The 13,882-nt window shown below is 39.2% G+C and overlaps 1 non-coding gene across 1 annotated transcript; it reads left to right on the top strand.

The window, feature by feature from the left end:
• The first annotated feature begins 13,564 nt into the window (after positions 1-13,564).
• On the top strand, positions 13,565-13,670 carry LOC145637698 (small nucleolar RNA R71). The gene has a single exon (XR_014114435.1). It is a non-coding gene; the product is annotated as a small nucleolar RNA R71 (small nucleolar RNA).
• Positions 13,671-13,882: the final 212 nt, after the last annotated feature.

Genomic DNA, 13,882 nt, shown 5'->3' on the forward strand with positions numbered 1-13,882 from the left:
CCTAAGTTAAGCTACTTCGAAGATTGTAGTGAGAAAAATGGTTGGTACTATGGTAACAAAGCTAGATTAATCAAGTAATTCAAGAAACTAAACACTAGGGATATAGGTTCCACATGCAAGTTCAATAAACATGCTAATTGATAGTTCATTCAATTGATTCAAGCATTGCAAAGGAAAAACAATAGTAGCAATCAAGAGAATTCGAGAGCTATTTCCTAGAGGCCAAGCTAGTGGTCACTACGAATGGCTAATCAAGGAAATTCATAATCCAACTCAATCAATTAAAACAATTCTCAAATAGATGATTCATGTCATTAAGAATTGTAATGCAATCTAGATTAATCTTATAGGTTGATCCCTCCTAATCTAATTAATCGCATGCAAAACTATGTCAACCAATTTAATTACAACAATTCAATCAATCAATGATCATCAACTAGCACAAATTATCAATCTAGCATGCTTCCCCTTCTCCCTAGCAAATAATCTACTTACTAAATATGGTGTAATTCAAGAACAAATCACTAGAAATTGCATTGATCATCATTCTAAATCAAAATCAAGAGAAAACAATATCAACTACAATATCAAATTCAAACCCAAGGAAATCAAACAATCAAACATGAATCTAAAACAAACAAGTAAAGAGATGAACTAAAAGAAGAGATTCTCACTAATATTAATGATTGAAGATGAAGAAATCCAAGCGCAATTGAACCAATGTTGAAATACAAATAAAAAACTAAGAACTTCTCTCTAACTTCTCTCTCTAAAACTAAGCTAATGAAAATTATCTAAAAGTTAGTTTTCAAAAAGGAATTACAAGTGTATTTATAGGCAAAGAAGGAAAACGGGATCCTCGTGCCCTCTCTAAGAAATCCCCCGCCCGCGGGGAAATGGGTACGAAACCCATAACAAACTCCGCGGGTTGTCTGGGCAACACCCGCGCCCGCGGGTCTTGTAGCCCGCGCCCGCGACAAAAGCCACTGCGCCCGCGGCAAGGGCGCAGTGAATCCCCTGCTCCCAAAGAGTAATTAGAGGGTCGCGGTCTCTCTAATCTGGAGTGATCTCTCCAATCTATCCGTGCCTGCGGCAAGACCGCGGAGAGTTCTTGGTCGAATTTGGCTTATTTGCTTCCTCCTTGCTTAGTCAATATATCTCATCTTGATCCCTTTGCAAAGACAACTCCTAGGTACCTACATGAGCAAACAAAGGAAAGGAGTAAAAGGGAAAAAGGGACAAATAAAAGGAAAACACGAAGAAAACACGAAAGACACAAAGAAAGAAAGAAAGGAACTAAAGGAAATTGGACCAAAAATAAGATAAGAAAGCATGAAAAAGGGATGAAATCATCCTAAAAGACTACCCTATGAGTGCCATAAATGACACTCATCAAATTCCCCCAAGCTAGACTTTTGCTCGTCCCTAGCAAAACAAAGGCTAAGAAGGAAAAAGAAGGGCTTATTTAAAATAAAAAGAAAAAGAAGGAAGTGAGAATATACACTAACTCACTTTCGTTGGAATCACGGTAAATTTTAGCTACAAAAGACAAGCCCTTTAAACCCCTAGATCGCCCTAGAGGATGAGTGATGCTCTCTTAAAGGTTTCCTAGAGATAACCTATAACTCTTATTAAGAAAAACAAAAGAAGCAAAAATGAGGAAAAATACAAGAATAAAGAGCAAAATTTTAAAAAAAATAAAAATAAATAAACAACAATTAATCAAACATCTTTGTGAAATGGACTTTACAAAGTGACTATAATTCAAATGAATAACAACCTTTCTAAAGTTAATCATGGTATGCACGTTATAAGATACCTAAGGTTGATTGGAACATAAATATGCTAAGCATAGGAACTAGTTATCACACTCCACTTTCATCCCAAACGATCTTACCGCGTTCCCCCTACTAATCTCATATCTCCCCTTAGTGAGCGTCACAAGATTCCGCGAAGGAACCGAAAAAAGATCAAATTTTGGCTACTCGACATCTTGACTTCGCATCCCCTTTCCTTAAGCTATAACCCATGATTCCCTCCACCTATAAATGACTCAACCCCTTGGTCAAAAGGTCTTCCCAAAGGTTGTAACGTAAGGCAAAAAGGGTTAAGGTAGGCTAAATTTAAAATTTAGTGGTTAACCTAAATTGTGAAGCAAAGATTGCGTGCTTCTTTAAACCATAACTAAGAAATCACTAAACAAAAATACCAACACCCCCAAGCTTATTCAAAGCTAAGATCACAAACATATACACAAAAAGCGTGAGAATGCTTCCCCCCCAAGCTTGAATGGAGCATTGTCCTCAATGCTAAAAAAGTAAGAGTACTCACATAAACATGTTTTTTCATTTTTACATTTTTCACTTTTTTTTTTATCTTTGTTTTCTTGTTTTCTCTTTTGTTTTCTTTCTTTAGTAGTGCTTGTCCTCGCCTCTTTTAACTTTGGGCGGCTTTTATTATCAAACTTGCATTTATTTTGTCCTTGCCTTTTTGAATTGGAACGGCTTTTCACTAGACATTTGCCATTATTCACAATGTATATACAACACAAACTTGCTCATAAACTTGAACCAAGTTCCAAACTTATAGACCACAATCTTCAACAATAATGACCATTGCTTCACAAAAACCAAAAATTAAATTGAAAATGGAACAAATGGCTCAAGATCTAAAGATGTGGCTGGAAAAGAAGGGAAAAAGGCTCAAAGGGCTAGCAAGTAGGCAAATGTATCCCAAAAACCAAAAGTAAAAAGGACTCTATCCTAGAAAAAGGAAAAATACCTCTGCGAAAAGATGCCTTTGTCCTCCCTAGGTGGTCGGTCTCGGTCTTAGAAATCATACGTTAAGATTCTAGATTAGGTTTGCGAAAGTCAAGGATCCATGCCGCTCATGCAAGAATATGTTGAAAGCTTGAAAAAGTATGAATCTCACATGGTTGTGGCAAAAACTCACTAAGGTTGTCAAGTCGAAGATAGGGAGCAACTACCAACATGCCACAAACAAGTAGAATCCGGCTTCATGATCCCCCTAGTTCTAGACAACTACCTTAGCATGTTTTATCCTAGAATCAACCAAACGTATTCTCAAACCGTGCATACCATGACCACTTAATAAGATTATTATTCAAAAGCAAGAGTTCATTGTTTACAAGTCCAAGTCAAAATAGAAAGAGTGAAAAATAAAGCCTCAAAAAGCTATGTACAAAACCAAGAACAAAAAGAAAAGAAAAGAAAAGAGAATAAAAGATGGAAAGCAAAGATAAAGGAAAAGTAGGACAACAAAGAAAAGGACAAAGATGCAATCATAACACGTATTTCCCAATCGACATACAAGTGGTCAAATGGCCACATCGCCAAAGACCCCAAACACACTAGGTGTTATAATCATACATCCTCGAACCGTTCAACTCCCTTAAAAATAATCCTAATCTAAGCAACCAAGAAAAGTAAAGGAATAAAAGTAAAAAGATAAAACTAGAAAGGTCTCACCAAGCATCCAAGCTATGCTACAATAACAAAGGGGCAAGAACGACCTCCTTTAAGAAGCTTTGAAGACCAAAGAATAAGCTACGAGCAAGGTAAGAAAAACAAAAGTCTATATACAAAATGAAATTGTTAGTAACTTCCAAACAAAAGCAAACAAAAGAAAGCTTACTCGAAAACTATGTATAAAAACCTAAAGAAACCATCATCATCATTATGATCAAGAGAAACCTCAAAACATCATCATCATCAAAATCAAGACAACAGGACTAACATCATACAAACTAGACTACCGAGAGCGAAGCAAGAAAAATCCATCAAAGCATTTTCAAACACATCCCCATGAGTCCAAGGTGCCTCCCCCAAAACCTACCCTAAAACATCCTTTTTGATTTCCCCCCTAACAAAATAAGGGCATCGACCGCGATGCTCAAAAACATGCAAAGCGAAAAGGGAGGAAACAAAAAGGGAATCAAACAACCAAGGGGGAAACTATTGGCCACTAGGGCCGGCACCACCATCACCCATATCCCAACCTCCGGTAAAACCGGGAGGGAACCCATAACGACCCTTAAAAAGGTCAAGTTGGGATGTGGACAATTGGCCAAATGGCTCAGGCCGCATACAGAGCTCGGGGTGAGTGGGGTGAACATAGTAGTAGTCGGGGTCACCCCGATAATCACTCCCCCCCGAAACACGGTAGTCATAATGACTGGACTCATCTTGGAAGTCACGCCTTGGCTCATCGGGGTGAGTATCCATGGGCCAATAGGGGTACGTGGGGAGGTTGTCACCACCCCAAGATGGCACATGCCCTTGTTGGGGCGGCACATATGGGTAGTTCACCGGAGGAGTGAACTCCCCCCTACGCACACTAGCGTCATATAGAGCGCTAGTTTGAAAAGACAAGGTTTGATGGTTGGAATACATACCTTGCATGCTCAATTGCATGCGCTCCATATGCTCACGCATAGCCTCCATCTCACGGAGATAGGCATCTCCTTGGTAGTCATGTTGTTGATGTTGTTGTCTTCTTCTTCTTCTTTGTTGCGGTTGTTGTTGTTGTTCATGTTGAAATTGTTTTTGTTGTTGTTCTTGCTCTTCTTCTTCTTCTTCATCTCCACCTTCTCCTTCTCCACCTTCCCCATCATCATCATCATCGTCACCATCATTCACATCATCATCATCCTCCTCCATATCATCCTCAACTCTCCCATCGTCCATAGGAATCCTCCAAATAATCCTATCCTCTCGAGTAATGGAGGTGGCAACCGGGTTTGGGAGTAAACAATGGTGCACATTACGCACTAGCCAAGAATAAACACCGTCTCTCTTAGTTCTAGTAATGAAGCACAAAGTGTTAAGTTGCTTCAAATCTAAATACATGTTTTCACTCCCTCCAACCGGAGTGCAAGACCCCAAGAAACGTTCTTTCTTGAAATAATGCACCAATCTAGTAATCATACCACCACAATGTATCTCACCCGTTTTCTTCCCATTGATGATTATTTGACAACAATTCATGAAAATATACCCAAAATTCAACCTCGGCCCCAAATCCGGCCTTGTATCCATCTAAAGAACTAAGATCTCCTCCCTCAAAAGCTTCCCAAGATCTTGCTTATTAAACACGGCATAGCCATGAACCCGATGAAGAATTCTTAGAGCCGGGTGAATGATCTCGCTAGCAAGCGAATTCTTAGAGTCAAACACCTTCTATTTAGCAATGACTCGCCACCATGCAACCTCATTGTAATCAGACTTGAGAAGGGCAACCAAGTGCTCATAAATATCGGTATTGGGGTTGAAGCCAAGGGCTTTATTGAATTCGGTAAGGTTCATGGTACGCTTGGAATTGAATAGTTTGAAAGAGATGATATAGTCGGTATCCCCTGTTCTAATATACTCGATCAAAGGTTGAGAAAAATCAATGCACGGTTCCAAATAGGTTCGCGGAGATGACTTCACAAACTCATCCAAACCAAGGTTACAGAGGAAGATGTCAAGATCGGCATCAACTCCTAATTTGAATATATCATCGGGAAGATAGTTGCGTGTAGGTCTAAATTTCTGGATTTCATTTTGTTATAGATAGGGAGATGTTTATACTGATTGTGAAATTTGAGAGGAGGTAAAGGAGGAGGTGGGGTATCATCTTGAGTAGTTTGGTTGTGAGGAGGTTCGGTGTTTGAAGGTTGGCTACGAGAGGATTCGCCTTGGGAGGATTGGCAAGGGGATCAGTTTGAATTTTCTTGCTACTCTTAACCTTTCTCGACAAATCCATAGTAACAAGCTCAACCAATACAAGAAACTACACAATCACCCATTATCAACACCAACACTTCCACCAATTTCTCAGACCACCTTCATAATACCACTCAAAACCACCACAAACTACAAAGTACCTGTTACAAGCAACAAGACAACCAAAAATCCAAACAACAACAAATAACATTAACAATCATCACAAAAATAAGCACAAATCACTCAAAATAATTCCAAATTCACCATACAAACTACCATAAACATCATAGTAATGCTTTCAAGGCAAACCAAAACCAATGTACAATAATCAATTGAGATTGACAAAAATAAAACAAAGGTTAGAAGTATACCAAGATTAATCTTGGTGAAAATGGAGTATGAAAGAAATTGTGATGGAAAATTGAGTGAAAACAAGGATGAATTTGAGTGAATTTGTGTGAGAAAGATGATTTGGGGGTTAGGGTTTGAGAGGAGGAAGAGAGAGAAAGGGCAAAAATAAGGGGGAATTGAAAAATAAGAGAGGAGAGAGAGAGGAGCAAAACTGGCTCATTAGTAACCCAGCTAGTCGCACCCTCTCCCAACTCACTACTACAAAATTTAGAAAAGAAACCCCTAATAAAAGACCCGTTATTTAACTAACAACTCCGTTTAATGTAAGAGATCCCATATTAATGATAACGGGTCTCTTATTTTTACTAGCGTGAGATAAAAGACCCGTTGTAAAACTAAACAAGTCTTTTATATATATTGGGGCCCACAATATAAATATAACAAAAAAAAAGAGGAAAGAAAGTTGTTATCAATTATAACGGGTGTCTTATGTGTAAAATGGGTCCAAATAAGATATTGATATCGGTCTTCTCTTTTATTTATTTTGTTCTTCAAACTCAAATACTTACCATCTTTATAATTCTCTCTCCTCAAAACCCTAACTTGAGCCCCAAAACCAAAATCATCATCATCCGCCGACCACCGCCTCTAATCTCTTCCGCTTTAATTCTTCCTCCATTGAAGCTCTGCAAATACTCAAAGAAAGGTAATCTCTCATCTTTTCTTTCTTTCTTTCTTAAAAATGGTTTGTGGGATATATATATATTTGCATTTTTATTAAACCCACTCTCTATCTTTAATCTCTCAAAAAATGACGAAATATTGTTTTTTTCTTTGGTATACTCCTCTCCTTGCATTTCCATTTCTTTTAAATCTACCATTTTTCTTCTGTAATTTCTATTGAACGCACACATTTATAATACTAAATAAAATAGTTGGGTTTAATTTTTCTCGATCGTCACAATCGGGGGTCCAAATTTGCTTAGCATGGTGCAATTGTTTATTTTTATTTAGATCTACATGTGTAGAATATAATGAATAGAATTTGGATTTGCTTTTTGTTAAATTTTGATGTTAATTGGTAAAATTCTTAATTGCATTTGATTGTTAGCTTTTAGGTGTCAATTGGAGCTTATGGATATCCCATTTGTGATTTCGTCGCCGAGAAAAATATTGATCTTTGAATAGCTAATGATATTGTAGCTTGAAACTATGTACTACAACTTGTGCTTTTCGGATCTTATCTCATCGCCTTCCACAAAAGATGCAGCTCAAATTTCTATCTCATCTTGGAGTTTGAGGCGTGATCCTTGGATACTTTTTTTTTTAATTTTTTTAATTTTAAATTTTATGTTCTTTGATGTACGCTCTTGTACATAATATATCGTATAATCTTTGATGTATATTTTTTCTGTTGTATGAATGTAATTTGCAATCTTTTTTTTAATAGAACTATACTGTATTTATTTATATAATGTGAATTTATATTTGTTAACTTTTATAATGTGTTTTGTTGATTCTTATTTTAAAAAATCATGGATTAGTTTAGTTGAGGTAATTATTATTTTTTTTATTATGAATAAAGAGGCTAAGAGACCCCATTTGTATAATGTTAGGTATGTATATATTAAGCAAAGAGACCCCATTTTCTAAGTGACGAGTCCCATTTCTTACTAAATTATTCATAAAAGTATTAGTATGATAGATCCCCTTTCTCTGACAACAGGTCTCTTATTTCTTATAAACAGACCCCCTCACCAAAAAGGGACTCTTTAGCAAAGAGACCCCTGAGATAGAGACCCGTCTAGAAGTGGTCTCTAAGGCCTATTTGGATGGGTCTCTTTGCCCATTTTCTTAGTAGTGACTTCCCCGCGGCTGCGGACTGACCGCGGGACCTTACTGGAAAAATCCCTCGATTTTACCTTAAACTGATGCTGCACCCTCTCCAAAAGGGTCGTGCCCTCTCCAAAGTTGCCGCGCCCGCGGGGCAACCGCGGAGAGTTCCTGATCCCTTTTTTGACAAAATGCACCGCACCCTCTCCAATACTCCCCGCGCCCTCTCCGACACACCCGCGCCCGCGGGAAGACTGCGGAGAGACCGCGGAAAGTTCCTGATCGGATTTTCCCCATTTTTAAAGCAAGGGCATCCAAGGCCTCTCCAAGCCCGCAGGGTTCCCTTTCCCCTGCACTCCAAATTCTCCTTTTTCCATCCTTATCAAACACATTCAGTCCATATTTGATGAATGAAGGCAACCTACAAAACAAACCAAAAACACAAGGAAAGGTAAGATTAAAAATCAACAAAGAAAAATAATAGAAAGGAAAGAAAAGAGAGTAGAGGTGAGAATCCGGGTTGCCTCCTGTAATCGCTTTTATTTAACGTCGTTAGCTCGACGTTTACCACCCATTCAAGGTGCCTTGAAAAGAATCATTTTATGAATAAGACCAATAAACACTCCATCATAGTATCTCTTAAGCCGATGACTGTTAACCTTAAGATAAGATGAGGAATCCAAAGGAGAAATCTCCACGACACCATTAGCAAAAACATCTTTCACCAAGAAAGGGCCACTCCATCTTGACATGAGATTTCCGGGAAACAAATTCATTCTTGAATTGTAGAGGAGGACTTTATCACTAACACAAAACTCTTTTTTCTCAATAAGCTTATCATAAGCTTCCTTAGAACGAGCTTTATAGGTGCTAGCACAATCATAAGCATCAAGTCTAAGCTCCTCAAGCTCATGAAGATCCAACCATCTTTTCTCCCCCGCACTTTCTAAATCAAAGTTTATCTTCTTGATTTCCCACAAAGCACGATGTTCAAGCTCCACCGGGAGATGGCATGATTTGCCATAGACTAGGCGATATGGAGTGGTGCCAATAGGTGTCTTGAAATCCGTTCTATAGGCCCAAAGAGCATCATCCAACTTGTCCGACCAATCCTTTCTATTCCTTGCAACTATCTTCTCAAGAATAAGCTTTATTTGACGATTGAAGACCTTGACTTGGCCACTCGTTTGTGGATGATATGGAAGGCCGAACCGTTGATGAACCCCATGTTTCCTCAACATCTTTTGGAAGGAATTGTGAACAAAATGAGAACCGTTATCTCTTATTACAGCCTTAGGCACACCAAACCTAGGGAAGATGATTTTTTTTTAACAACTTCAACACTACTTTGTGGTCATTTATTGGGGAAGCAATGGCCTCAACCCACTTAGAAACATAGTCCACAACCACAAGTATGAATTGATTCCCATATGAAGATGGGAATGGTCCCATGAAGTCAATCCCCCATACATCGAACACCTCCAACTCAAGAATAGGTTTTTGAGGCATCTCATTCCGCTTTGAGATATTCCCAACTCTTTGACATCGGTCACATGATTTTACAAAGCCCCATGATTCCTTGAAGAGATCTTTCCACCACAAACCACATTGAAGAACCTTAGTGGGGGTTTTGGAAACACCCATATGGCCACCACTAGGATCCGAATGGCACATCTATAGAACACTAGGCACCTCTTCATTCGGAATACAACACCTAAGCAAGCCATCAACCCCTCGTTTATACAAGATGGGATCATCCCACGAGTAATGTCTTGCCTCCCTCTTGATTTTCTTCCGTTGGTTCTTGGAGAAAGAAGGTGGAAACTCCCCATATGCTAGAAAGTTCACCAAGTCGGCATACCATGGGAGCTCCTTTACCTTAATGGCATACAAGACATCATCAAGCATTCTATCTTCAATTGGTAAACTCTATTTCGCACCCTCAAGGCGGTCCGCCACAACATTTTTCGCACCCTTCTTATCCGTAATCTCTATTTCAAAAGTTTGTAGTTCAAGCACCCAACGAATCAACCTTGGCTTGGACTCTTTCATGGAGAAGAGATACTTGAGAGCTGCATGATCCATGAAGACAATGGTCCTGGAACCCAACAAATAACACCAGAATTTCTCAAAAGAGTGAACAATGGCTAAGAATTCTTTTTCCGTTGTTGTGTAATTCTTTTGGGCCCCATTTAGTGTCTTGGATATTTAGTAAATCCCATGAAGCTTCTTGTCCACACGTTGTCCCAAAACACCTCCAATTGCCCAATCACTAGCATCACACATTAATTCAAAGGGTAGATCCCATCTTGGGGCTTCAACAATGGGGGTACAGATTAGGGTCGTCTTCAATCTATTAAATGCCTCCAAGAATTTATCATAAAAAATAAACTCAACATCTTTTTGAAGAAGATCATTAAGGGGCTTGGCAATGAGTGAGAAATCCTTGATGGATCTTTTATGGAAGCCCGCATGTCCCAAAAATTATTTCACTCCTTTGACATTCACCGGAGGTGGAAGCTTCTTAATAGCCTCGATCTTGGCTTATCCACCTCTATTCCTTTATGAGATATTTTGTGTCCAAGCACTATTCCTTCCTCCACCATGAAGTGACACTTCTCCCAATTCAAGACAAGATTAACCTTCACACACCGTGCCAAACATTTCTCAAGATTCACAAGGCACGCTTCAAATGAAACCCCACCTACGGAGAAATCATCCATAAACACCTCCATTTCTTCCTCCAACATGTCTCCAAAAATGCTCATCATGCACCTTTGATAAGTTGCGGGGACATTACAAAGGCCAAAAGGCATTCTCCTATAAGCAAAGGTCCCATAGGGGCATGTAAATGTTGTCTTCTCTTGATCTTCGAGGTGGATTGGGATTTGGAAAAATCCCGAATAGCCATCAAGGAAGCAATAGAACTTGTGCCTTTTGTTAGTTTCTCTAACATTTGATCAATGAATGGAAGGGGAAAGTGATCTTTCTTGGTGGATGTATTTAGACGTCTATAGTCTATACACATCCTCCAACCGGTGACTGTCCATGTCGGAATGAGCTCACCTCTCTCATTCTTGACTACGGTCATACCCCCCTTCTTAGGAACGACATGAACGGGAGAGACCCACCTAGAGCTTGAGATGGGGAATATGATTCCCGCATCCAAAAGCTTGGTGATCTCTTTTTTCACCACCTCTCCCATTTGAGGGTGTAGCTTTCTTTGTCGTTCAATAGAAGGAAGGGTGCCTTCCTCAAGAGTTATGTGGTGTGTACACAAAGCGGGGCTTATACCCTTAAGATCATCAATAGTATAGCCCAAAGCACCTTGGTGCTTTCTTAAGACACAACATAACGCTTGAGCTTGGCTTTCACTCAAGGATGCACTAATAATTACGGGGTAAGTGGAATTTGGGCCTAAGAATTCATACCTAAGGTGTGATGGTAGAGGTTTGAGCTCTACCATAGGTACACCTTTACCTTCTTTTGTTGCGGCCGCTTGCAAAGCTTCATGGCTTGAGATCTTCAAGCACAATTGTTCATCCACTTCCTCCATGCTTCCATTAAGCAATTCCTCATACAATACCATCTCCTTGCATGTTGCACCTAGCTTATCTTTGTTCAACAAAACATTCTAAAGAGCATCGTTAGATCGAGGTGAGCAAGTGCTCATGCATGGAAGACACAACATGATCAAGAGAGTCAATCATCATGCAATTTTTTAGAGAAGAACTTGGATATTTCATGCTTTCATTCAAATCGAATTTTATGACCTTATCTCCTACCTTAAGCGAAATCTTTGCACTCTTGACATCTATCATAGCACCCGAGGTAGCAAGAAAGGGTCTACCTAGAATGATAGGAATGGAAGCATCTTCATCCATTTCTAGTACAACAAAATCAACCGAGAACACAAACTACCCAACCCTCAATGGAACATCTTTCACTTTACCTTTTGGAAACTTGATTGACCTATCAGCTAGTTGAAAGGTAATGTTAGAAGGTAAGAGTTTCCCTAGATCAAGTCTTTGATAAACCAAATATGGCATTAGGCTTACACTAGTTCCTAAGTCACATAGGGCATTATCAATTTGCATCTTGTTAATAGCACAAGGGATGGAGAAGTTTCCGGGGTCTTTGAACTTTGGTGGCATTTTGTTCATGATGATCACACTACAATTCTTAGTCAAGTTGATAGTATCCACAACATCACAAGTCCTTTTCCCACTCAAAATGTCTTTGAGGAATTTGGCATAGTTAGGCATTTGGTTGATCACATCGGTGAAAGGTAGAGAAAGTTGAAGTTGATTGAGCGTATCAATAAATCTCTCAAATTGCTCATCCAATTTGTGTCTCATGAATTTTTGGGGATAAAGGAGCTTCAGTTTCACAATCTCTTTCTCTACTCTCACCTATCTAGGTGTCTCAACCACAACCTCGTCTAAAGATGCTCTATCTCCCTTATTCTCAACCAAAGCTTCCTTGAGGACCTCCTTGTCTTCACTCTTCCTAGGCAATCTCTCCTCAAGAACTTTACCACTCCTTGTAACAATAGCATTCACGGGTTTCATGGGATCTAGGCCTTGGGAAGGTAAAGAAGAAGGGCTTGCTTGGTCTTTCAAAGCATTAGCAAGTTCAGAAATTTGGTTTTCGAGCATTTTGTTATGGGTCATCATCTCATTGAATTTCTTATCACTAACGGCCATGTATGTGTTCAACAACTTGGTTTGATTTTCAATTATTTCCTCCATATTAGTCCTAGAAGAAGAAGTTTGTGAACAAGAATTTTCACCTTGAGTCTTTGGAACAAATCCGGGTGAGGGGCCCCCTTTGAGAATCATTTTGAAAATTGCCCCTACCTTGATTGTTTCAATTACCCCTATTTTGATTTTGACCATAACCTTGATTATGGTTTCCACTACCTTGTTTATGATTTCCATAACTTTGGTTTTGATTACCATAATTTTGGTTTCAATTTTGACTACTATAACTTTGATTGTTATAGTTACCACGAGAACCTGGGTTCCCTTGGTTCCTATAACCACCACCTTGGTTATATTTGTCAAAATTACCTTGGTTTTGGTAATTCCTATTCCATTGACCTCTTTGATTATCAAACCTTTGCACATTATTATTAGACACATAGTTCACATGCTCACTCTCATTGTTATCAAAGTCATCACCACATTCCGGAGAAGCATGAGGGTAATTACAAGAGTCATGATCATAAGGTCCACATGCATCACAAAACAAGCAACCACTAGGCATATTATTTGAGGAGGGGGAGGGGGTTGAGAGTTAGAAAGAGTACCTCTCCCCTTAAATTGGGAGGGAAGATTCAAAGCTTGAAAATAAGAGGAGCTTTCCAACTTGGCCTTAATTGCGGTCATTTCTTTTCCCAAGTTTGTCATTTGTGAGGATAGGTTGTTGATCGCATTTAGATAGTCTATATAGTACACCAAAGAGTCACTCTTGCTAGTTGAATCCCTCTCACCATCTTGCCAATCTCTATAGTACTTCACCACATCCTCAATAATGTCTACCACTTCTTCCTCCATCCTATTCATAATGGGAGCTCCGGCTCCCCCATCAAGGCATGACTTGCCTTGAGGACTTAGGCCACCATAGAAATTTGAATGACTTAATAGGTTGGAATTCCATGGTGGGGACACTCCCTTTGGTACTCGTTATACCTCTCCCATGCTTCCTAAAGGCTTTTATTAGGCCTTTGCTTGAACCCTTGAATCAAAGCTCTAGCCTCCGTCGTTTTCTTTTGTGGGTAAAATAGGGACAAGAATTCCTTGGTGACTTCGTCTCATGTTCTTAGGGAGTTTGGCTTTACCTCATTATCTAACCACTCTAAGGCTCGGCCTATGAGAGAAAAGGGAAACAACTTTAGCCAAATGAACTCTTGAGAAACTCCGTTCGCTTTGATAGTATTGCAATACTTTTCGATGTCCTTGAGATGGTTC

The sequence above is a fragment of the Chenopodium album genome, chromosome 6 (genome assembly GCF_948465745.1).
Source record: "Chenopodium album chromosome 6, dcCheAlbu1.1, whole genome shotgun sequence".
Classification (NCBI taxonomy): Eukaryota; Viridiplantae; Streptophyta; class Magnoliopsida; order Caryophyllales; family Amaranthaceae; genus Chenopodium; species Chenopodium album.